Source organism: Mustela erminea, chromosome 18 (genome assembly GCF_009829155.1).
Source record: "Mustela erminea isolate mMusErm1 chromosome 18, mMusErm1.Pri, whole genome shotgun sequence".
In the NCBI taxonomy this organism is placed as follows: Eukaryota; Metazoa; Chordata; class Mammalia; order Carnivora; family Mustelidae; genus Mustela; species Mustela erminea.
In genome coordinates this window covers 6,016,925-6,040,741 of record NC_045631.1, presented here as the reverse complement: position 1 = coordinate 6,040,741, position 23,817 = coordinate 6,016,925, and the positions used below count along the sequence as shown (strand labels likewise).

Genomic DNA, 23,817 nt, shown 5'->3' with positions numbered 1-23,817 from the left:
TATGGCAGGGAATTTCAACTTCCTTGGAAATCAATGCAGTTGAATGGAAAAAGTGATAGATCTCATGAGAAGACATTTTTTCTTCTTTTGGAAATCTCGAAAGGTAGTTATTCTTATTATCTTTCTAAAGCCGAGAAAGTAAACAAGGATAATGTAGTAACCATGACAACTGACCATTTGCTCACAGGTCTCTCATGCCTCTCAGCTGTAATCTTTCCCAGATACTCAACTGCTAGAGAAGTCTAGGGTATTTCTCCAGATGGTGTGGTTTTTGACACCGTGATGATGAGCAGGACACATAATGCAGCTGAATATAGTGATGATGCCACCAGCTCCATGACTGGCCTTCCCTCCCCCTTCCCTTCATGGGGCTCTGCATAACACCCCTCCCACCCTGCCTACCCTGTGTCTGAGCAGGATGAAGGGGCAAAGAAGGGGTCAGGCTTGAGTCTGCAGTTCTGACTGTTCTGAGGAGAGATGGCCATCACTAACTGTACCCTACTCTGAATTCTTCTCTAGATGTTCCACTTATTCTCCTAAAGGCAACAGCAAGCCAAAGAGGGAGTATCACAGAGACACAGTAAAAAAAAATAATAATAATAATAAATGACACAGTACAAAAATAAATGACAGAAGTCTGGAAATCACTGGCTGGTCTAGGAGAAATCCATGGAACAAAAACTAAGGAGTGTTTAGACCCTTCCCTGACATTACCAGCAACAAGCCATGCAACTCCACACAAATTACTCAAGCTTTTCTGTGGCCTTTTTCCCCTGTCACACGTGGGCTGATAATACTGCCTGTTGCACCTCCCAATGAGGAGGATGTGATCAGAGAGAAATGACAGACAGCTCTTTGGAAAGCCCAGCAGACTGGTGAGAACCAGAGGGATGAGATGGGGCATGCGGGCAGTAGCCAGAGAACTGTCCTCCTCCTGCTCCACATCAAAGGGGCTCTTAAGACGCATTCGGCAGCTGGTTGGTTGGATTCCTGCCGTCTATATACAGGAAAACTGTCCTCGGCAGGGTATTTTTTGCTAAGAACAATGCAGAGCCCATGACATCCTTTACAAAGTAGTAGAGTAATACAAAGTAATTAATGTAATTCTCCCCAGGAAACATATGTGGGAGAAAGTCAAGAGGGAAACATACCAGTCACCAATCGGCACTGCACTGTACTAGACACGCACATCGCAAGGGTTGGCCAGATGACCCTTGCCCTCAAGGAGGATCTAACTCAGTAAAGAAGATCAAGTACATATTTTAGACTCTACCGTAAGAAAAAAACTGTGATGTGATATGGAGAAGGAACAGGCTAAGCACTGCTGGAAGCTAGAAGAGAAAGACAATGTCTCTGGGGGAAGCAGGTAGCATGTTGACTACACTGCAAAGGTTTGGTTGCATTTTACACAAAGGAATGAAGGGGGAAGCACTTCTGACAACAGGGAGACCAGGAGCAAAAGTGCAGAAAGGAGGACTTCAGGAGCACACATGGCAAACAAGGGAAGCTCAGCATCATGGGAGCGCAGAAACAAAGCGGGGCTGGATGTGATGGCAAAGACCTCGGAGGTGGGCGGCAAAGACCTCGGAGGTGGGCGGCAAAGACACTGATCATCCAGGGGAAGGTGGATGACTGGAGTCCGACCACCACCAGGGACTTGCTTCAGGGAGACGGCTGATCGCATGTGGGAAGAATGACAGAGTGAAGATATAAGAGTTAATACCAGTGCCAATTAAGATGGCTTACGAGGTGATGGTCATGATGATGATAATTAGGTTGAGTGCAAAAGCAATGGTAAGCAACAAAAGAAGAGGAAAGAAGAAATTCGGGGTCCTGGGGGTTTTTACTCTTTAAAATTGATCTTCACAATTTTTGGAGCATATACTCTCCTTCCCATGTCTTGGATGAAGAAAAAAGCAACTCTATCATAAAGAGGGGTAAAGTCTTGTAGAAATCCCACAAGCACTCAGTGGTAGGGGAGAAAAAAAGTAATTAGAACCTAGGTTCCATGGACTACAACTTACCCCTTTTAATTTGTCCTTCCCCAAAGTCAACAAAAATATCATCAAAGAAGCTTTGTTTATCCCAGAGAAGGTATATTTGCATTTCCAGCACTGCCATACACATTATCAGAACCAGAAGGCCAAACTTCTCTGGGACAATTTTCATTGTCCAAACCCCTTCTCCTCTAACGTGGTGATATGATTCGCATGACAACAATTGGTTCTACCCAAGTGTACCAGCCACCACCCTGCGACCTCCTGAAAGACAACTGGCTTTGATTATTTGGGGACAAAAATAATCTCAGCTTGAAGAGAGTTCCCAATCACAACTTTCTAAATAACAGACACCAAAATATCCATTACTCTAAATAGATGGCATCCCCCCACTTCTTTTTCTCCAAGAGGCAATGGATGAACGTCACAGGGCACTGTGGTGCCAAGAACGCATTATGCTTCCCAGATGCACGACTGACATACTGAGCAAACTATTTATGAAATTTCTTTGGAAGAGTCAAGGCAAATAACAGCCTGGCCCCCACCCCCACCATCGCCACCAAAGTTAACTGGAGTAGCTCTGCTCAGAGTGACAGGGAAAGCAGACTAGAGTGCTAGGGTGGGGTTTGGTGCAATGGGATTTACTCCCTGTCACTAACTATCATTTTTCTTCCCCACACTCCAAAATTTCCTTTCTTCCCATTATCTTAAATAAGTGGCTACGTTATTGTTGCCAAATTGGATACAAGATTCCCTCTGACCTCCTCCCCCTTCCCAGTACCCACAAGGAGTTACTACCTAGGGACCTAGGGGAACTATATATGGGGTCTTACCTCCCCCAGCCTCCCAATACACACACACACACACACACACACACACCCCATGCTAGTAACAGACATTTAGTAACTCGTAGATGTTGTGGTCTCATGAGAAAGAGGGGACCTAATCGAATAGTATTTTATAAGAGATTTATTAATTACACAACTAACAACCATCTCCCTCGCCCCCAGCCTGACTCTTCATAACCTCTTTTCCCCCTTATGGCTGCTCTCGACTAAGAGAATGGGCATGAGGTTATAATTTGGTATTATCTGGCCTTGGAATGCAGCCTCTACAGGAAGGATTTTTGGGACTCCAGATATCTCAAGATCATTGCACGCCCTCACCTGCCGGTCACGCCTGGGAAGCCAAGCTATGAAGTAAATGAAAGATACGAGAGGTATCTAGGGTCAAACAAAGGGATTTCCCTGGAGGAGCAGCTGCCAGTGCTGCCCCCTTCCCATCACCTATACTTGACTTCCAAGGGAAGGGTAAGGCTTTGAGCATTCTGTTTGGCTGGTTGCTTAGTTTCTATAGAAACTTTCCTGCCAAGGTCTTAAACTTAATTCCAGAGAAGACCCCAACACAAACAAGAAACATTGCTTAATATGAAAACAATGAATATAAGGAATGGAAAAAAGAGAAATTTATCATCTCATTTGGGCCTATCTTGTTCAACACTCCCTTCCTGCCAATGCCAGCATCATCACTAAACCTATGCCTTATTTTTTTAAAAGTATGTGAAGGTCCTTTGAAGCAATAAGAAAGTCAAGGCCAGACAGAGTTTAGATTCACTTAAGAAATGCTGCATTCTTTTTTCTCCCTTTCATATCCTGGAGAATCACAATGCATATTTTAAAAAAACAAACTTCCCTGAGAAGTGACCCAGTAAATAAACTTGGCTGTTTAACTCTGTTGTCAAATCCAGGAGCCCTTCCCTGCCCTGGCACCGCATCCCACATACCCTTGACATTTAACCTAAGAATCATGTCAATCATAAAAGCAGAATCTATGAAATACTTAAGGAAACAATGTTCTAATAATTTAAAACTAATTCTCTAAACTTAATCACTATTTAGGGAACTCACCCCTAATCCTCACCACTCACAAGACCAGTACCCCCGACTTAATCACCAGAATGGTGGGCTGTGCACTGCCCCTGGAAATGCTCTTGTCTTTTGTAACCTATCCAATTAATGATTATGATCCTATACAACAAGAATCCATTTTTACAGAGACATAAAAAAGATAGGGAGTCTGATATATTTGCACAAATAAACCCAAACTCAAAATCGAGCCTAAATAGGGCATGACAAAGTCAAAAGACCAGTTTCAGAAAAACCTGCTCTCTTTCGACAGTTCTACAGAAATCTATGTGACAGAACTTTTCTGTCAACCTGTTATTTCCTGCCTCACAGAGTATTATGAGAGTGGCCACTTGTCTCCATTAGTAGAAATTTTTAAAACTACAAAGAAATTTGTTAAATATAAATAATTCCTTTCCTGTTGTGGAAGACTGAAAACCACATCCTTTAAAGACTCAAGGTTGGGAGAAATTTCCAACAGAAGTATTTTTGAAATTATCCCTAAAAAGATGGCTGATGAACTGTGTAAGACAGGGGAACAAGCATACTCTTATCTATCATATGTAACCTCCAGGGGCTTCTAGAACAAGGAAGTGGAGATATGTACAGAAGGCTCATGGTTCTAGAAGTCTAAAATGTCCACCAAAAAAGGGTCTGATAACTCAAAGATGAAAACTTTTAGAAAGATTTCTGCTTCTGACTAGGACAAGTTCCCTTGTATCTGCCCCTGATAACAACTAGAATTACTAGATTTGGGAGGGGGGGGGCAGGGGGGGGGATGTAATCTGTTTAAAGGATTCCAAGAGCTACCAAAGTGATGAGCCAAAATCACAGGGAGTAAAAGGGCTCAAGATATTAGCTACTTTATAAGCATCACTGGGATGAAAAGCTAAAAACCTAATCGGCTGGGGAAAAGGGCAAAGATCTTGTGTAATTTTTCATATACAATATCTACCAATCAGTCAAAAAAATAACATAAATGAGAGGACACAGGACTCAAGGACGAAGACCAAGAGGGAAAAAAGATAACAGAAACGGAGTCGCATAATGCCTCAGAAATATCAGCTATGGCTTCTAAAATAACTAACATTAATACATTCAGTAAAACATATGAAAGTTGATGTACTTCAGTAGAAAATTGAAATCTGTAAGAAAACAATCAAATGTAAACTCTAGAATTATAAAAATCAAACCTGAAATCATTAACTCAATAAGTCAGTTTAACACAGCAGGCAAAGCACAGCTGAAGAAAAAACACAGCTGTGCTCCCCCCTTGAGACACAACAAGAAAAAGCAATAAAAAGTACAGAAAAGAGTATGAGAGACATGTGGGTCATGGTAAAAAGTCTACATGTGTAACCAAAATCCCAGAAGAAAAGAGGAAAGAAATGGATCTGCAACTTTATTTAGAAAGTGATTAAAGGGGGCGCCTGGGTGGCTCAGTGGGTTAAAGCCTCTGCCTTCTGCTCAGGTCATGATCCCGGGGTCCTGGATCAAGACCCGTATTGGGCTCTCTGCTCAGCCTCCTTCCCTTCCTCTCTCTGCCTGCCCCTCTGCCTACTTGTGATCTATCTGTCAAATAAATAAATAAAATCTTTTTTTAAAAAAGTGATTAAAGGAAAATTTTGAAAACTGAAGACAACAAGCCACAATTTCAAGAAAGACTATCCTGTCCAAGTAAATTACAACAAAGGATGTCATACCTTGGCATATCAAGGCAGAGCTGCCAACAACCAACAACAGAGGGGAAAGATAACACCTTTCCTGAATAGGATCAATAATAAGATTTACAAATGAGTTTTGAACAGAAAAGGGAGAAGTCAGAAGACAAGAGACTACTGTGGCACAGATTACCTTGTTCCATTTACCAATCCCAAGGGAACAAAGTACCAGGTACCAATTACCAAAACCAGGGAAGCCTCCCAACACTTCTGCATCCTGGTAGCAGAGTCTCCAAGGACACAGTGCTGCCAGGCCCTGGACAGAACAACACTTTGCTTACGTAGAGCAGAGACAGTAAGACCAGCTTCAGTAGTGGGCATCAGTGCCCCATGGCCAGGAGGTCTCTCCCAGCAGGTGACAGAGGACACTTTGCCTACACACGCCCCTCTTATGCCACAGCAGACGGAGCTCTGTCCCCTTCCTGCAGAGGGGAGATGTACAGGCGGGCTTTATATGATATCATACGCACATACACGATACATGTGCCTCACAGAGAGTGAAAGAGCAGCCCCACGCAAGGCAACAAGCCCAGCACGGGCCATGCAGGCTTTTTATCTCTTGGTAGGGAAGTATTCCAAGCTGCAGGCCTCCTCTGACGCAGCTGGTGGGGGCTGAAAGTGCATATACAAGACTGCCTTTCCCAGCAAATATCACCCTTTAAATGCTGAAAGAAAATAACTGATCACCCCACCTGATCACCCTGTGAAAATATTCTTCCCCCAAAAAACCACAGATGAGATGAAGAATATTAAAATCACCACCATCAACGGGACTCTTTTAAAAGGAATACTGAAGGGAGTTCTTCAGGACAAAAGGGAACTAATCTCAGAGGAAAGCCCAAAATGCAGACCAACAGAAAGGGCATGTATGTGGGCAAGTCTAAATGAATTTCTGGTATGCAACACAACAGCAACAATGCCCGTGCAATTTTAAATGTGTGTAAGTTAAAATACATGAAAATAACATAGAAGAGGGGAAGAACCTTGTGAACAAAGCACTGAAAGAACCATTTCTTCACATACTTATAAATCAAGGAAGTATGTTTTTGTCCCTAAGCAAGAGGAAGAGTAAAATAAATGTGTGTGTATTTAACAATTGATTTTAAAAAATGGAGTGAAAAATGCTGCTATGACAACAAAAAAATAAAGGAAAAATAAGTCCACAATCAAAATGGGAAATTTAAATACACTTCTTTAAGCAACTGATAAAACAGATTTAAAAAGTGAAAATATAGAAAATGTGAAAAACCTGACTGACATATACAAAACACTGAATTCAACAAGTGCAGAATGCATATCTTTCCTAGTTGTCACAGAACTTTGTAAAGTTAACCCTCATGCTATCTCTTACCCCCTAGAGAAAGTTCCCGTGAATCCCAAAAACCCGAAGCCATGCAAAATATGTCCTCTGAGTTTAGTGGAATCATGTTAGAAATCAATATACAAGATGCAGGATAATACCTTACATGCTTGGAAATTAAGCAATACTCTTCTGAATAACTAAGGGATCAAGAAATAGGAATGGGAATTGTGATATACCTGTAGTAGAACACTGTGAGGATTCAACATGTCAGGAATAGACAGCTGCTTGAATAGTCCTTGCTAGAAATCATAGCTTTGAAAACACATATCAGAAGAGAAAAGGGCTGAAAACCAGTGACTTATGTACCTATCTCAAGGACACAGAGATAGGAGTAGGGGTGCCTGGTTGGCTCAGTCAGTAAAGCATGCAACTCTTGATCTCAGGTCATGCATTTGAGCTGCATGTTGGGCACAGAGCCTACTAAAAAATAAAAAGGAATTTTTAAACAAGGACATAGGAATAGAAAGCATATTAAATTCAAGAAAGGTAGAAAAAAATATGTCTAGGACAAAAAAACTGATGAAATAGAAAACAAATGTAATAAAATCAAGAAAGCCAAAAGTTGTTCCTTTGAAAAGATGAAAACTAACAAAGAAGCAATACAGCAAATATAAGTATCAAAAGTAGAGAAGGTACAAATTTCCAATACTGGACCTCAAATAAGTGTATCACTACAGATCCTACAAATAATCAAGAATGGTAAGAGAATATTTTTGAACAATTTTGTGCAAACACATTTGAAATTTCAGCAAAGGCAAATTCCCAGAAAAATACAATTTACAAACTGGCATAAGAAGAAATAGAAAATCTAAATAATCCTATATTTATTAAAGAAATTGAATCCATAATTTAAAACCTCTCCACAAAGAAAACTCCAGTCTCCTAGATGCTCACTGTCAAGATCCACTGAACATTTAAGGAAGAAATTAACTATTTTAAGCAAAACTTCCAGGGACTAGAACAAAAAAGGGAACACTTCCCAACTGATTTTATGAGGCCAGTATAATCTTATTACCAAAAAAACTGGCAAGGAAACTACAAGTAAGGAAATCACAGGCCAAGATCTCTCATGAGCAAAGCTGCAAAAGTTCTAAACAAAAGGGTAGCAAGTCAAATTCAACAATATAAAAATAGTACACCACGGCAAAACTGGTCGTATTCAGACTCTCAAATGTGTCAATTTAACATTTCAAAGTCTATCAATGGAATCTTCAAAAATCATTTGATCAACTGAAAAGATACAGAAAAACCATGTGTTAAGTCTCAAGAGCCAAGCATAATAAAATGCAGTAAACTGGAAATGGAACATAATTTTCTTAGTCTGCCAAAAGGTGTCTACAAGAGAATCTACACCAAACATAATACTTAATGACAGAATACTTAAAGGTTTTCTCTCCATATTAGGAACAAAACAATGATGTCCCCTCTCACCATTTCTACTGAACATTGAAATATCTACTGAAAGATCCTAGCCAGCATACGAAAACAAAAAGAAATATTATTTGCAGACAGCAGGACTGTGTGTATAAGAGATCCAAAAGAACCTGCAGACATGCCATTAAAAACAGTAAACATACCTAGACAAAAATTCAATATACAAAAGCACACTGTGTTTCTATTCATCAGCAATGAAAATGAGAAAAACTAAACAGTACGGTAACATAACAGCACCAAAAAAACACCATCAGGTGTTTCTAAAAATAAACCAAATAGAAAATGTAAAAAGCAACTCAGAAAATTACAAAATATCATTGAGAGAAATTCTAGACAGTCTAAGTAGTAAAACAGAGATATACTATGTTCATGAACTTAAATGTTTAATATTATATACTGAATATGTATATTCTCTCCAGACTGAGCTAAAGATTCAGTATGCAATATATCAGCAGGTGTGTGTGAGTGCATGTAATGAACAAGGTGATTCTGATGTTAAAGGTCAGAACAGCCTTGAGGAAAAAGAACAGGGTTGGAGGATTTACACCATCAGATGTCAATGTGCACCATAAAGCTACAGTAAGTCAAACAGTATGGTACTGGCACAAAGATAGATGATACAATGGAAGGGAAGAAATACAGATGCATGCATTACACACACACACACACACACACACACACACACACAGAAAGAGACATACACATCAGAGAGAGAGAGAAACAGGATTTTTAACAAAAGTATCACTTCACAGCAGTGAAGAAAGGCTGATCTTCTCACTGAACAGGTGTTGTGTCGACACCTCAGTATGGGTCAACATATCAGTATGAAAAAAAAAAAGCATCATCAACCTCTATCTCATACGAAGCATAAAAATATATTTGAGATGGATCATAAGTGCTTTAGATGACTTAAACCAGATGTTAAAACATGAATTCCAAAAGAAAACAATAATAAACTGGATTACATTAAAATTAAGAATTTCCATTCACTGTTAAATACTATAAGAGAGTAAAAAGGCATGTGGAGAGGAAGAGAAAATATTTGTATGCATACACCCGATAAAAGATTTATCCAGAATATATAATTTTAAAAACCTTCAAATCAATAAGAAAAACATAAATGACCTCCAAAAATGGCCAAAAGATTTAAACAGGTGGGGAGCCTCGGCAGCTCAGGCAGTTAAGTGTCTGACTCTTGATTTTGGCTCAGGCTGTCATCTCATGGGTCATGAGACTCCATGCACTCAGCCTGGGATTCTCTACCTCTCCCTCTGCTTGTGCAACCCCCTCTCAAATAAATAAATAAATAAATAAGACTTAAACAGTTTCTTTACAAAGTAGGGTACTTAAATGGCCAATAAATATAGAAAAGGGCCATTCACCCACCTTCAGGGAAAATCAAATTACTTCATGGTAAGTAATCACAATACAACTCTAGAGTAGTGACATTTAAAAAACTGACACTGGAACAAAGTCCCGTCTATCACTGGGGTGATAAATTCACGCAAATCATGTAGGAACACTGTTTTGCATTATCTCCCAACACTGAGAACATGCAAATCCTCTTACTGAGCAATTCTCCTCCTAGGATACATGTGTTTACATGCCCACTCAAAAAAAATATATAGAAGTTTCTGGCAGTCGCAGTTAAAAACTGAAATTTTCATCTATTGCAAAAGAGACAGATGGGCTATGAGTTGTGATACATTCATAGCAGACAAACAGCACTGAAAACAAATGAACTGCAAACACGTGTAACAAAACAGACGGTTCCTACCGATATAATGTAGGAAAAGGAAGTAGACATTAAATATATATGGCATGATTTCATTTACATAAACTTCACGAATTTGCGTGTCACCCTGTGCAGGAGCCATGCTAATCTTCTCTGTGTCCTTCCAATTTTAGTATAAAACTTCAAAACCAATCAATGGTGGCAGAAGTCAGGACGATGGTTTAGTCCTTTGGGGAAGAAATGGTAGCAGTGATAAAAAATGAAGCCAGTGAGGTTGGGTGGGGAAAGCAGAGTCACAGAGAAAGACTGGCTCCGGGGGAACTACTGAAACCCTTCACCCAAGCACATCTGACTCTACTTCGCTCTACTGTTGGACCTCTCAATTCCAAGAGATTTTAGTTTCAAATGAGTTGTTGCCTTGTGCACCAGTCTTGACCTCTGACTGGAAACCTGCTCCTCCTAAAAATGGAGACCTGGAAAGCTGGGTTTCTCTCCATGTATGAAGGTGAGAACAGAGTGATCGACAGATCATGACAAAGAGGATTTTCAAACCAGCTATGGGAAGGTTCTATGCTTGTGGGGGCCCTGGTTTCCTTATCTTTGAAAGCAGAAGCTTGGGTATGGATGGATCCCGTTTGTGACGGGGACTGGAATCGGTGTGGCTGCAGTAACCTAAGGCCTTCTCCATCGATATCTGAAAACCTGCTCTGTATCTCACTTCCTTCCCCTTGAATAGCCCACTCAGTCTCGTTTTTAGATATTAAAAGTCCAGTCCAAACAAATATGGAAATACCTATCATGCAGCTATATCAAAACATCTCCCCTTGTGTAATGGGTTGAATTATGTTTCCCCAAAAAGAGATGTGGGGAAGTCCTGACCCTCAACATTTCAGAATGTGGCACTATTTGCAAACAGCGTTGTTGCAGATGTCTTTAGTTAAGATGCGGTCATGCTGAAGGATGGTGGGCCCTGATCCAATGTGACTGGAATCCTTATAAGCAGACTTTGTGAAGACACAGGGAGACGACACAAAGACAGAGACAGAAGGGATGTGTCTACAAGCCAAGGAATGCCAAGGACTGCAGGCAACACCAGACACTAAGACAAAGAAGGGAAAAGATTCTCCCCCTGGAGCCGCAGAGAAAGCACAGCCCTGCTGACTTCATAGCTCTGGAGTTCTGGCCTCACGAATTGTGAGAAAAGGAACTGTTGTTGTCTTAAACACCCCCTCCCCCTAGCTGGTGGCTCTTGTGAGAGCAGCCCCCGGGGAACCTAAAGCACCTCCCACTGCTCAGGCCGATTCTGCTGTTCCTGAGACCCGCAGCAGGGAAAGCGGTGAGCATTTACACATCAAAGCGGTCACCTTGAGGCTATCAGGATGTTTGGACGTCTGAGCTGTTTACCTTCTCCCAGTACACTGCTCTGTCTCTAAAGTATTCCTGCTCTCCTGCCCAGGCAGTCAGGCCCCTGGTCACCAACCACCCACCCCCACCCCCACAAGATCACTGCCAGGGACCTGGGCCACAATCACACAGGAGCTGAGACATCTTGGGCAGCAAGGAGCAGTCAGGTACTTTCCTCATTCTCCCACTTGTTCTTTGACTCCTGTATGGAAAAGTGAGTTCCAAAGCATGGATGGGGTCAGAGGGTCATAAAAAGAGACAGAAGAAGGTGACCATACCTCTTACACAGCAGGACATGAAGAACTTTCATCCAACCTGGCACTGTTTCCTTGAGGGCCTGACAAGCCACCTTTAGATGAAAGAGTCAGCAGCCCCGAGGATAATGGGCAGGGATGGTGGGGGGGGGGCATCTTATCAGATGACTGGTTGGCCTTTCATTTTTTATTGGGGTGGGATTCATACACGCAGCCTTGGCTGGGCGACCCAAAGAAGACCAGAGGGAAGGGGAGAAGACATGGAGCAGCCGGCAGCTTTGGTGGTGAGAATGCTTTTGCAAAAGGAATCTAGAGAATCAGAATCCTGGCAGGGATCTATCCACAGATTAAGTTGGAGAACTTCACTTTTACGTGAAAGAAAGGAGCAGGGAGGCCTGTTTTTTCTGGAATTCACCAAATATGCTCAGGGTAGGGACAAGGGGCTTCAATTTAACTCAAAACACATTTCTTGAGCAACTCTTAAAGCTCAAGATACCACAGTGAGGTTTAGCTACTAAAGGATGATCCTAAAGGATGAGGAGATATAGCCCCTGCCCTTGAGATGACCCTTTCCATCCAGCAGGGGAGTGTGACTCATATTTCTAACTCAGGATGTGAGGCAGAGCGAGGCAAGCGCACTGAGAAGTCCAGACAAGAACTAATGCTTATACTGAGGGCTCAGCACGCACCAGGCATGAGGCTAAGCAGCTTATGTCTATTCACTCGTTTTTACACTCACCACCAACCCTTGTATTATTATAATCCTCATTTTACAAGGGGGACCAGAGAGGTTAAGTTACCTGCTCAAGGAGTGCAGCCAACGGACAACCTGGCAGAGATCTATAGTCTGTCTCCTGAGCCCGCGTGCTAAACTCTGGACTAAGTCCCGCGGAGTACTGCTTCTGGCTGGCAGGAGTGGAAGAGTTGGGAGAATTCCAGCAGCAGAGAATGTCCCCTCAGAGGCGCTCTGAGGCAAGGGTCGGTAACATGGGCCCTCCAAACCATGCAGGAGGGAAGGCTCCCTCTCCACGACTGGGACCCTCAGTGGCATTTAAGCACAGCCTGCCTTAGAGGAAACCAATAAATAGATGATCCATTGCCAAAGTCCCTTCTGTCTCCAAGACCATGAGTCCACAAGCCGGAGAAAGCAAAAGCCATGGGGCCTTACGGGAGCCTGCGGCCCATATTCCAAGACAAAGAAAGCTGAGAGGTCAACAGGAACAGGAGGCTACCGTAAGGATGAATCTGAAGCACAAATCACAGCAGCCGCCGACAGAACTCTGACTCCAAGCAACACCATCAGCATCAGAAAGATGACCCCTGGCCCTTTGTCCAGTGTTAAGTCTTCCAGGCAAGTGTTACACTGACAAGCATTTGATGTCAGAGGATTTTACTGGGGTCTGCAGTGAGAACCAATGCAACATCACCCCATTTTAAAAGTGTGGGTCCAATGTTGTGACCAAATGCGTCGATAAGGACATTGTGAAGATAAATGGCCCCAAGGAAAGGCAGAAAACCAGAGAATGTGACTCCCCCTTGGCGCCGTTTGGTCCATGACCAGCTCCGGTTTGAGAAAGGGAAGGGAACTGTTAGTTCCTTATTTTTCCTACTGGGTCGAGGGCCCAGTACCACCACAGGGCTGCCTTTAGCTCCAGCTCTTTATTTAGTAAAACAAAAACTCCATGAACGTTCTGGCACTAGGAGGCATGAGTTGGCTCCTCCGAACGGAGACCTCTGCTATTTAGGGACTCTACAAAACAGAAAAATGTGTATTACCAAATAACTATTTAGAGAAAATATTGAAAAAAAAAAAAAAAAAGATTGAGAGAGAACTGTTTGTTTTAATATGGTCTGTTTACAATGCATTATTACTGGACTGCAGTGTGTGTGCTAAGGGAACAAAAATGCATTTGCATTTTTTCAGGGTCAAAATAGTCATGTTCAGACAGCACACAGCAATCTCTCTTACAGTTATTTTTCTTCTCTTTTTCTGGCATTTGATAGATTCTAGAAGTTCATCTAACTTGACCTTTGGCTAAACTGCCCTTATTGCTGTGAAAATATATTCTCCCTCAAACGAGGCCTCTTCTCCAGTAAGGAGTAAGTTTCCCAAAGCCAACAGTCCTCCAACTTTAATCCGCACCAGAAATTCCCAGAGGGTTTGTGAAATCACACACAGGGTCTCATCCCTCGATCTTCCCATTTTGTAGGTGTGGGGTGCGGCCCAAGCATCTCTTTTGTCCACGTTCCCAGGTGATACTGATTCTGGTGGTCCAAGGACCACACTCTGAGACCCGCTGGTCTATGCGCAGGGCAGGAGCATGTAGTCATGAACATGCTGAGATGACCCAGAGCAGAGACAGAGTAGACTATCTGTCCCTGAGACACAGAGCCCTTTCTTCTCCTCCCTGTGATAAGAGGATCTAAGACAGCTCTCTGGTGCCCACAAAATGACAACCAATACAGCCAGGAAGACAGAGCCATGTAGGAGACGAAGAGATTCTGCTTCTGCTAGCAACACTGGCACTCCTGCATCCAGCTGAACCCTGGCCTTACCAACTATGTGAGTCAGTGGATTCGCCTTTTTGTTAAGAAGGCTGTTATTTATCCTTTGCTTTGCAAGAAAAGAATCCTGAGTTGGTCACCTTCTCTCTGAATGTTTATAGCATGGGATCCTTCCATTCCTTTTGTTCTCCGAACCTTCACTGTTGCCAAGTGAGGGTCTCTGGCACAAGTACGTCATGCTCCCGTGTCTACTGTCTAGTCACCTAGCTTTTTTCCTCGGTAATTAACCGAACTCAAGAACTTCTCCCACACACAGTCATGCTCCCCAGCCTTGAACATCACTTTTCTGGCTATAAGCATATACACGTTTGTACACATCTCTGCTTCCATCCCTGGGTTACCCCCACTCAGAAGCACAAAACCATGCAAACATATGTCAAAGACAGGATGAATATCAACTTATTCCAATAAAGTGGAAGGGCTCTAAACACTATGTTTTGCATTCAAAAACACGAATGAAGTTAGCCTTTGAGCATCGCTGAGATTTCTGTAACTGCAAAGTTCTGTGACTGACCCAGAGACCCTTCCTCCACCACCACTGCCCCTCCAGCCCGCCCCGGGCCAGAGACCCTTTTAGCCAAACCCTATTGCTAAGAACATCCTGGCACATCCTAGAACTGGGGATGATTACCCTAGCAATCATGCCACATGAGTAGGTGTCCACGAATGTGTAAGACCCCACGCATAGTATGTTGTGTCCTGGAGGGACTTCGTAAACAGGAAATTCAATTGATTGCCATTTAATCACGAAACAGGCACGGGTTTAGTGTCCACAAAGAATTCCACATGGAATTCTAAATACAAAGTGGCCAAAAAAAAGAGCAAGCAAATATCATCTTTATCTTAAGGAAAAATGCAATTTAGTAAGAAAGATGACCAAAATACTAGCTAAAACCTGGAAAGTGTGAACAAAGTCACAACTATTATTTTTTAACAAAGTGCCCAAGTACATATGACCAAATCAATGTATTCTTCGAATATTCTAAAGAGGTTCCCCCTGTTTACTTTGCAATTCTTTTTCAGAACTATCTGCATAGCCAACCTACCACCATTCATATTTACAGCAGACACAGCTAGTGGCCTGCCCCATTCACATTGCATCCCTGTCACCAGAAACCCTACTTTGTTATGGAAGGTAAGGTGGTCCTATCCAGGCTGTAATGGATCACGACCGGTCTGATTCAGCTGTGACAAGCCTATCCCCTGCTTTCCCAGCATTCCTGCATCGATGGGATGGCAGGGTGACATTGTTCTGACCAGCAACACTAGGGCAATCATCCGTTTTCTTGTTAAAAGAGGAACACGCTGTCTTAGCTCCCTGCTCTTGTGCTTTCTTCCCGCCTCAAACATACGAGTGACGCCTGAAGATACCCCAGCCATCCTGTGACCCTGGGGCAGCAGTCCCTGAGGGAAAGATCAACAAAAGCATTGCAGCCAATACCAGCCCTGACATCATGGAGCAGCTGAAAGCCATACCCACACCCCAAACTTCTTAATATGTCAGAAAAAAAGGAATCCGTTTCCTTTAGTCTCGATAAGTGGATTTTTATGTTACTTGAAGCTGACCACAATATTTTAAGTGACAAAATGACACAGTCTCATTTTTTTTTTTAAAGCAGGCCCCACGCCCAGTGTGGATCCCAACAATTGGCTTAAACTCACCACCCTGAGACTGTGACCTGAGCTGAGATCCAGTCAGAGGCCCAACCCAGTGAGCCATCCAGACACCCCTATAGTCTCATTTCTTATTAATCAGGCAGATGCCCCGAACACATTCCCCAAACTTTAGTTCAAATTTCTCTAAACTATTGCCAGAATGTATATCTTCCCTCAAGTATCCTGAGGGCAGCAAAACGAATGTATTGCAAGCTCTTTAGGCAGTTTAACAAGAAATTTTTCAGAGATTTTTTAGAAGATTTTATTTATTTACTTGACAGAGATCACAAGTAGGCAGAGAGACGGGCAGAGAGAGAGGGAGGCAGGCTTCCTGCTGAGCAGAGAGTCCGGTGTGGGGCTCGAGGCTTTAACCCACTGAGCCACTCAAGTGCCCCAGAGAGATATTTTAAACTATGGCCATTTTGTGATAATGAGTAGCAACACTAAATGGAACACTCTTTTGGTTAAAATATATTTGGTTCTAAAAAGAGTCATTTGAGTCCCATTTCTTATCATTAAAACCAAATGCTGATTAAAGCATAGTAAGAAGACCTAGGAGTATAATTATTAACTACCTTCTTAGCTTTAGTTCACTTTTCAAGAAAAATATTTAATTAGCTTAAAACCATCTGAGAAGGTTGTTGAGTTAATTTGGGCTCTGGTTTATTTTCATTCTCTCTTCACAGTAAATGCTGAAAATCATTTTGGGGTGAACGTCCAATATAATCTGTGTTTTAGGTTTTCACCAAGAGACGTTAAAATTTCACTAGATGAAGCTAGTCTGATGTTCTATAAAATTTGTCACATAGTTTTATCCTAACCACGTGGTTCTTTCTTTTTTGCTAGTGCAGAAATTGAACTACTTAGTCACAGATATTTTGGGAAATATAACATGAATTTCAAAGATAGATCACTCCACACGCCCATCAGAGCTACCACCAAGGAATAATTTTTCAAATAACAGAACAGTAGAATATCTGGAGTTCTAAAGGCAAAGAGTAACCTTAAAGAAATTCTGCAAGTGGTAGAGTCATATGGAAACCTTCAAACAACCAGAAAAAAATATCAGAGTATTCATCTGCTCTCAAGCTGCGGGGCAAATAAGCACAAAATTAAAAGAAGAAACTTTGGAAGAAATTAATAAATATGACTGCGTGACAAAAATACTGAGACTTCTGGATAGCAAGCATGACCAAAAATTAATAATTAATAATAACAAATCAGGAAAACAATCTGTAACAAATAAACTGGACGGGAAAGAAAAATACAATGTGGTATTCTAATCGAGGAAAGAACCACGCAAGGCCGCGAGTGTGAATGGTCGCTGGAAAGGAGAAATACAAGTCAGCGTTTGTTTAATGAATGCCAAATACTGGCACAGAGCAGTCTGGAGGGGCTCCACCAACTACAGCTGATAAAAATGAGTAAGTTTAAGAGGTTTCGATGTGCCCCAGCTGATACACAAAAAGTGCTGAAACACTATATTCTACTCCTGAAAGTTAGGTAACACCCTACATGCACTAACTGGAATTACAATTAAAAGTTTTAAGGGCGCCTGGGGGACTCAGCTAAGCATCACCCCTCAGCTGGGGTCATGATCCCAGGGTCCTGGGATGGAGCCCCCCATTGGGCCCCCTGCTCAGGCTGGAGCCTGCTTCTCCCTCCGCTGCTCCCCCTGCTTGTGCTCGCGCTCTCTCCCTCTCTCTCTCTCAAATAAATACATAAAATATTTCTTTTTTTAATTTTTAAAAAAGGTTTAATGATCTTATTTAAGTTATATAGGTAACTTTTGGAAGAACTAAGAAAAATAACGCAGCAGTGCCCGCTCACCCGTGGGAATATGTTCAACACCGTCCAGCGGACGCCTGAAACCGCAGTGACCACCCAGCCCAGCAGAGACGGGGTCTTCCCCCGCCCCCATTCACACCTGTGATGAACTCTGACGTGTAAGTCAGGCACACTAAGAGAACGCCAACAGCAATAATAAAACAGAACACTCAAAAACAACAGACTGTAATAAATTAAAGTCACATGCCTGTGGTCTCGCTGAAAATATCTCATTGGATTGCACTCACCCTGCCTCTCCTGAGGTCGCCGGAGGACGCCTTCCTGATGAGATGGCGTCAGGCGAATGACGCAAGCGTTCTGACGTAGCGGACGTAACGTTAGGCAGCGTTAGGCTCCAATTGACCGTCCGCAGATTCGCCGGAAGGAAAAGCCTCTGTTTCCGGCGGGCGGGAACCGAAAGCGACGAAAGGGAAACTGCCAATAGCCAATCAGCAGATACGGGTGATGAGAGCACAATCCAGTATTAGTCGGGTGCTAGGGGAAATGAAAGGCAGGATGACGTCACAACCTATGATCCCTGTCGTCACAGGCATCAAAAGCTACTCTCTAAAGAAATAATGAATTAAATATATAATGTAAAGTTAGGTTCTAGAAACAAGCCATAGAAGAGCAATAGAGAAATGGATTTGAATGATCACATGATACCCTCATACACACATGCAAAAAGTGTTAAAAGCAAGAAAAGGTTTAAAAGGAGAAAAAACTCCCCCAAGGAGTTCCCTGTCTCTCTCCTTCTGTCCCTCTTCCTCTGCTCTGCATGTGTGCCCTGAAAAGCCCCATTACCTACATTACCTACCCCATCTTACACCTCCTTGGCTGCCAGGTCCCTAGAGTGTATCAGTTATGCTCTAAATGTGCCCCTGAGCTTTCTCTCCACCAAAATGTCCACTGCTTGGCATGGATCAACGATCAGTTTGAGGTCTTCGGACATGCCTGAACCAAAGCTTTCAGTTAATGAGAGAAATTGTTTAGGCTGCCTAACCCTTAAGTTAGGGCTACAGAGAAACCTGTAGAGATCTCCCTTGTATCCCAAAATATTGTTCACTTGCAACAAGTTTCATTGTGTGAATTGTGGTCTGTAAAACTTTCTGTAAAACTGAAGAAGGAAGTTTGAAATTAAATTAAGTCAAATGAATTAGGTAAAAACAAAGATCTTCTGTAAAATCTGCTCTAACCACATTGGTGACATCTGTATGTTTATGAGAGTGTATATGAAATGTTTGCTCCTTCATAACTTATGTACGACATAGCTTTAAGTGGTAAATATTCTGTAGTTAAAATATAAGAGAGATGGGGTAAGTTATCCAGATTTGTATTTGAGAAAGCAGTTTTTGAAGGGAAAAATATTTTGATTCCAAGTAAACAAAAGAATGCCCAATTAAACAAAAGAAACAACAGAAATAAAAATAGATATAATACAATAAATAAAACCAAATAAGCAAATCATATAAATAAATATAAATAAACAGTCCCTCTCAAGAAAAAGACTCTCAGATTACAGCAAAGAGCAAAATTCAATTATATACTCCACTGTATACAAGGGTCAGACCTAAAACAGAGTGATTAAAAATAAATGAAAATCAGGGTGCCTGGGTGGCTCAGTCAATTAAGCCTCTCACTTTAGATTTCAGCTCAAGTCATGATCTCAGCATTGTGGGATGGAGCCCTCCGTGGGGTTCCATGTTGGGTGCAGAGCCCGCTTAGGAGCCTCTCCGCCCCTCCCCCCACCCACCACTAGGATGCACACATGCTTTCTCTCTCTTTAAAAAAAAAAAAAAAAAAAAGGCAGGGCGCCTGGGTGGCTCAGTGGTTTAAAGCCTCTGCTTTCGGCTCAGGTCATGATCCCAGCGGCCTGGGATAGAGCCCCACATTGGGCTCTCTGCTCAGCAGGGAGCCTGCTTCCCCCTCTCTCTCTGCCTGCTTCTCTGCCTACTTGTGATCTCTGTCTGTCAAATAAATAAATAAAATCTTAAAAAAAAAAAAGAAGGAACGTAAGGTTGAAAATTAAAAATGAGCAACTGTTATTAAGCAATATATACAAAATAATTTCCAAATCAAGCAAGTCTGACTCGAAGACAAAAAAAATATTGAACAAGACAAAGAAGGCCGCTTCATATTTACGAAGAATAACTCCACAGTAAGCTCTTCCAGTAATTAATAACTATGCATCAAAAAGAGCATTAAAATCATAAAGCTGGGCCGCCTGGGTGACTCCGTTAACCATCTGCCTTTCAGCTCAGGTCATGATCCCCAGGTGCTGGAATCAAGTCCCTGGTCAGGCTCCCAGCTCATCCTGGAGTCGGCCTCTCCTCCTTCTGCCCTTTCCCCTCACGGGTCCCCGTTGGTGCTCTCTCTCACACACACATTCTCTCTCTCTCAAGTAAATCAGTAAAATCTTTTTAAAAAATCATAAAGCCAAACCTACTAGGAATGAAAAGAAAAAACATATTTAAGTAAAAGAATTTAATTTACCTCCCTCAGTTCAAGACATATTAAACGAACAAAAATAATTACAGAGGATATGGATAATATAACAGTAACAATAAAAAGCTAAGATAAACCTAACTGCCAAATACCCAGTTCCATAATGTGGAAACAGAAAACAGATATTTGGAAACGCTAACAAAAACAGACCCTAAGAGAGCTCAGGTTGAATTCCTCATCGAACTGCAAAATGTCTTGAAATAGCACTTACGTCCGCGGACTTCTGTGCAAGGCAAGAGAACGTAACACAATAAACATGCCACCAAACCACATGTTTTGGTCAGGGCTTCCCCAAGAGCAGAATCTGAGAGGAGACCTTTGACGCACATCATTTACTTGGGAGACCAGACAGATGGGAGGAAGCAGGGAAAGTGAGACAAAACTTGTGTGGGAAATGAGGGCAAAACCGGATCTCTGTTGTGCTGGGGACCTTCTAAGGAATCACAGTGAAGAGCTCACCTCAGAACTTTCTCATCTAGAGAAGAGGAACCTGGGGTATTTGTCCTCTGACTCCTGTCCCTTATCAGTTGCAGGCAGCTCCAAAGAACATTCTATACGGTGTTGCCCACTGACCTACATGCCCTGGGACACTGGAGAATATACCTTGAGGCAGAGAAGGGAACACTGCAGCTGGTAGCTGAGATGGAAAGCTGCCAATGTGCACATCTGTCCTCCAGTTAAACACAGAAGAAAGCTGGCGGGGGTAGGTGCTGGGCACACCCTAAGCGGACCTCGGATGACTCGTGCCTTTGCACGACTCCCTCCCCTTGAGTGCTGGTGGAACCAGAGACTACTAACCAACACAACGCGGCCAAGGGGATGGGAAGCCACTCCCATGTTGAGGTTTTGTTCAGTTACATTTTGTAGAAAAGGTGAAGGGGTTTTATAGATCTAATTAAAGTCCAAGATTAGGTAGTTTTGATTTTGTCAAAATGTAAATTGCCCTGGACAGGTCTGACTTAGTAAAGTGAAAAATTCTTTTTTTTTTTTTTTTTTAAAGATTTCATTTGTTTGGCAGACAGAGATCACAAGTAGGCAAAGACGCAGGCAGGGAGAGAGGAGGAAGCAGGCTCCCTGCTGAGCAGAGAGCCTGACGCGGGGCTCGATCTCAGGATCCTGGGATCATGACCTGAGCGGAAGGCAGAGGCTTTAACCCACTGAGCCACCCAGGCACCCCGTAAAGTGAAAAATTCTAAAGAGTGACTGCAGCATTCTGAAGTCAAAAAGATCCTTCCAGTTGACCTTGAAGAAGCAAAAAGCCATATTGTCAAGTGTCTGTGAGGCAAGCTCCCGGCCAGCTGACTGTGGCCTTGTAAGACCCAAACAGGGATCAAGGCTTGCACTCCTGAGCCACAAAGGCTGAGAGGTTTAAAGACCTGGACAAACCTCACTCCACCTGAAACTTGTTTACGCCTGAAAGTGTTATCAACCAGCTACTTCTGCTTCTGTAAAAGTGCTTGCTCAAGGCGCGGGCTAACTAGCTATTTTCGCTGCGCGCGCAGGCTCCCAACACCAATCAACCAACACCAGGTATGATTTTTTAACTTGTTTGTACCCCACCCAAAAACTTATTTGTACCTGCTTATAAAAACCCTGCACTTACTCTGCTCGGGACCTCTCAGCGTCACCGGCAACGAGTGCACGGAGGTCCGGGTTCGAACTCGCAATAAACGACCCTTGCTGTTTGGCTTTGACTTGCGTCTCTGGTGGTCTTTTAAGGTGGGCGTACAACGCATCTGGCATTACAAGGTAGCAGTACCTATTGTGTTAAGTCACTAAGTTTGTGGTGAGTTATCACTCAGCACTGAAAACTAATGTGGGATGTGAGGTGTCAACAGAGTCTTTTTCACTAGAGAAGAAGTCACAACACCTGACATTCTCATCTAAGAGTCATCAAAGCTAGAAGCACAGATCACAGATGGTAACAGCAATGAAGACACTATCTAAACCTATGGGTCACGGCTTCAACTTATGACTGTGGCTCAGATCATGATACCAGGGTCGTGAGATTGAGCCCCGTAACAAGCCCTGCATGTGGAGTCTCCTTAAGACTCTTTCAGGGTGCCTCGGTGGCCCAGTGAGTTAAAAGTTTCTGCCTTATGCTCGGGTCATGATCCCGGGGTCCTGGGATTGGGCCCTGCATCGGGCTTTCTGCTCGGCAGGCAACCTGCTTCCTCCTCTCTCTCTGCCTGCCTCTCTGCCTACTTGTGATCTCTGTCTGTCAAATAAATTTTTTTTAAAAAGTCTCTCTCTCTCTCTCTCTCTCTCTACCTCTACCTCTGCCCCTTCCCTCCACCCCACCCCCGCTCCCTCTCTAAAAATACACACACACACACACACACACACACACACATATGTATATGTATATGTATATGTATGAAGAAGAAAAAAGAAAGAAAGAAATTAAATATATTTAGGATTCAACTCAAGAAGTTGGGGGAAAATAACAAAATAATAACAATACTAACAACAAAGTTAACTTAATAAAAGCGGAGAGAAAGAATTAGCAAGACAGGGGAGGGATATGGTAGAATAAAATAAGGGAAAAAATGATAAAACTAATAGACAAATTCAAGAGACAATTCCTTAAAAAGTAAAGGAAACTAGAACTGTAAGAGACCCTAAGCAGAGGAAAAAAAAACTACATAAATATACAAAAGATGAGAAATTAAATCAGGGGAAATAAACACAAATGCAGAGAAAATAAAAAGAATGAGAAATGATTGTACTTTCCTTGACGTGACACATATTTGAAAAGGTAGATTAAATGAAGTTTAATTAATTAGTTGATTGAATGAATAGGAAAATATAAATTACAAAAATGTGACCCTAGAAGAGGGTTAGAAAGACACTCATGTCCAAAGTGCACATTGAAGCAGAAATGGGTTGATGGCAATGGCAACAAGAGGTGAATCTGGAGCTATGGGGATGTACTGAGAACACCTAGGAAGCCAGGTAAGTGAACCCTGACCTGGCTTTGAACTTGAGGACCTGAAGCCATGTGATGTGGAACAGAGCCGCTTTCCAAGGAGGAAAGTGATGGGATCTGATTCTGGCCTTTCGAAAGGTGACTTTCGAAAAAACACACAAAATCACAAAAAATGGAAAAAAAACACAATAATCAAAATAGAACAAATTTTTTTGGTGGGAAACAGACACAATTAATAAACAGCCCTGCCCTTTACAATAAAGACTCCGGATAAATTTACAATCTAATTGTATTAATCCCTTAAGGTTGAATTCCAGTATCATTTTTGTTGTTCAAGACAAAGAAAAAGAAAGCTGCTAATTTGTTTTTTGAAGCTGGACATTTGAGACATGAATACCCCAAAGACAGATAAATTTCATTTGTGAATACTGATATGAAAATCTGACATAGGGATGCCTGGGTGGCTCAGTTGGTTAAGCAGCTGCCTTCGGCTCAGGTCATGATCCCAGCATCCTGGGATCGA

General features: G+C 42.3%; 1 long non-coding RNA gene and 1 other non-coding gene across 2 annotated transcripts in view; both read right to left on the bottom strand.

Annotated features, from left to right (window-relative positions):
- The window catches only part of LOC116578448, a 129,549-nt gene extending 111,394 nt beyond the window's left edge, over positions 1-18,155 (bottom strand). Inside the window, exon 1 of the long non-coding RNA XR_004280883.1 lies at positions 18,109-18,155. This is a non-coding gene — a long non-coding RNA (uncharacterized LOC116578448). The remainder of the gene's footprint in view (positions 1-18,108) is intronic.
- LOC116578575 lies at positions 10,246-10,348 on the bottom strand. Its single transcript, XR_004280946.1, has one exon. It is a non-coding gene; the product is annotated as a U6 spliceosomal RNA (small nuclear RNA).
- Positions 18,156-23,817: the final 5,662 nt, after the last annotated feature.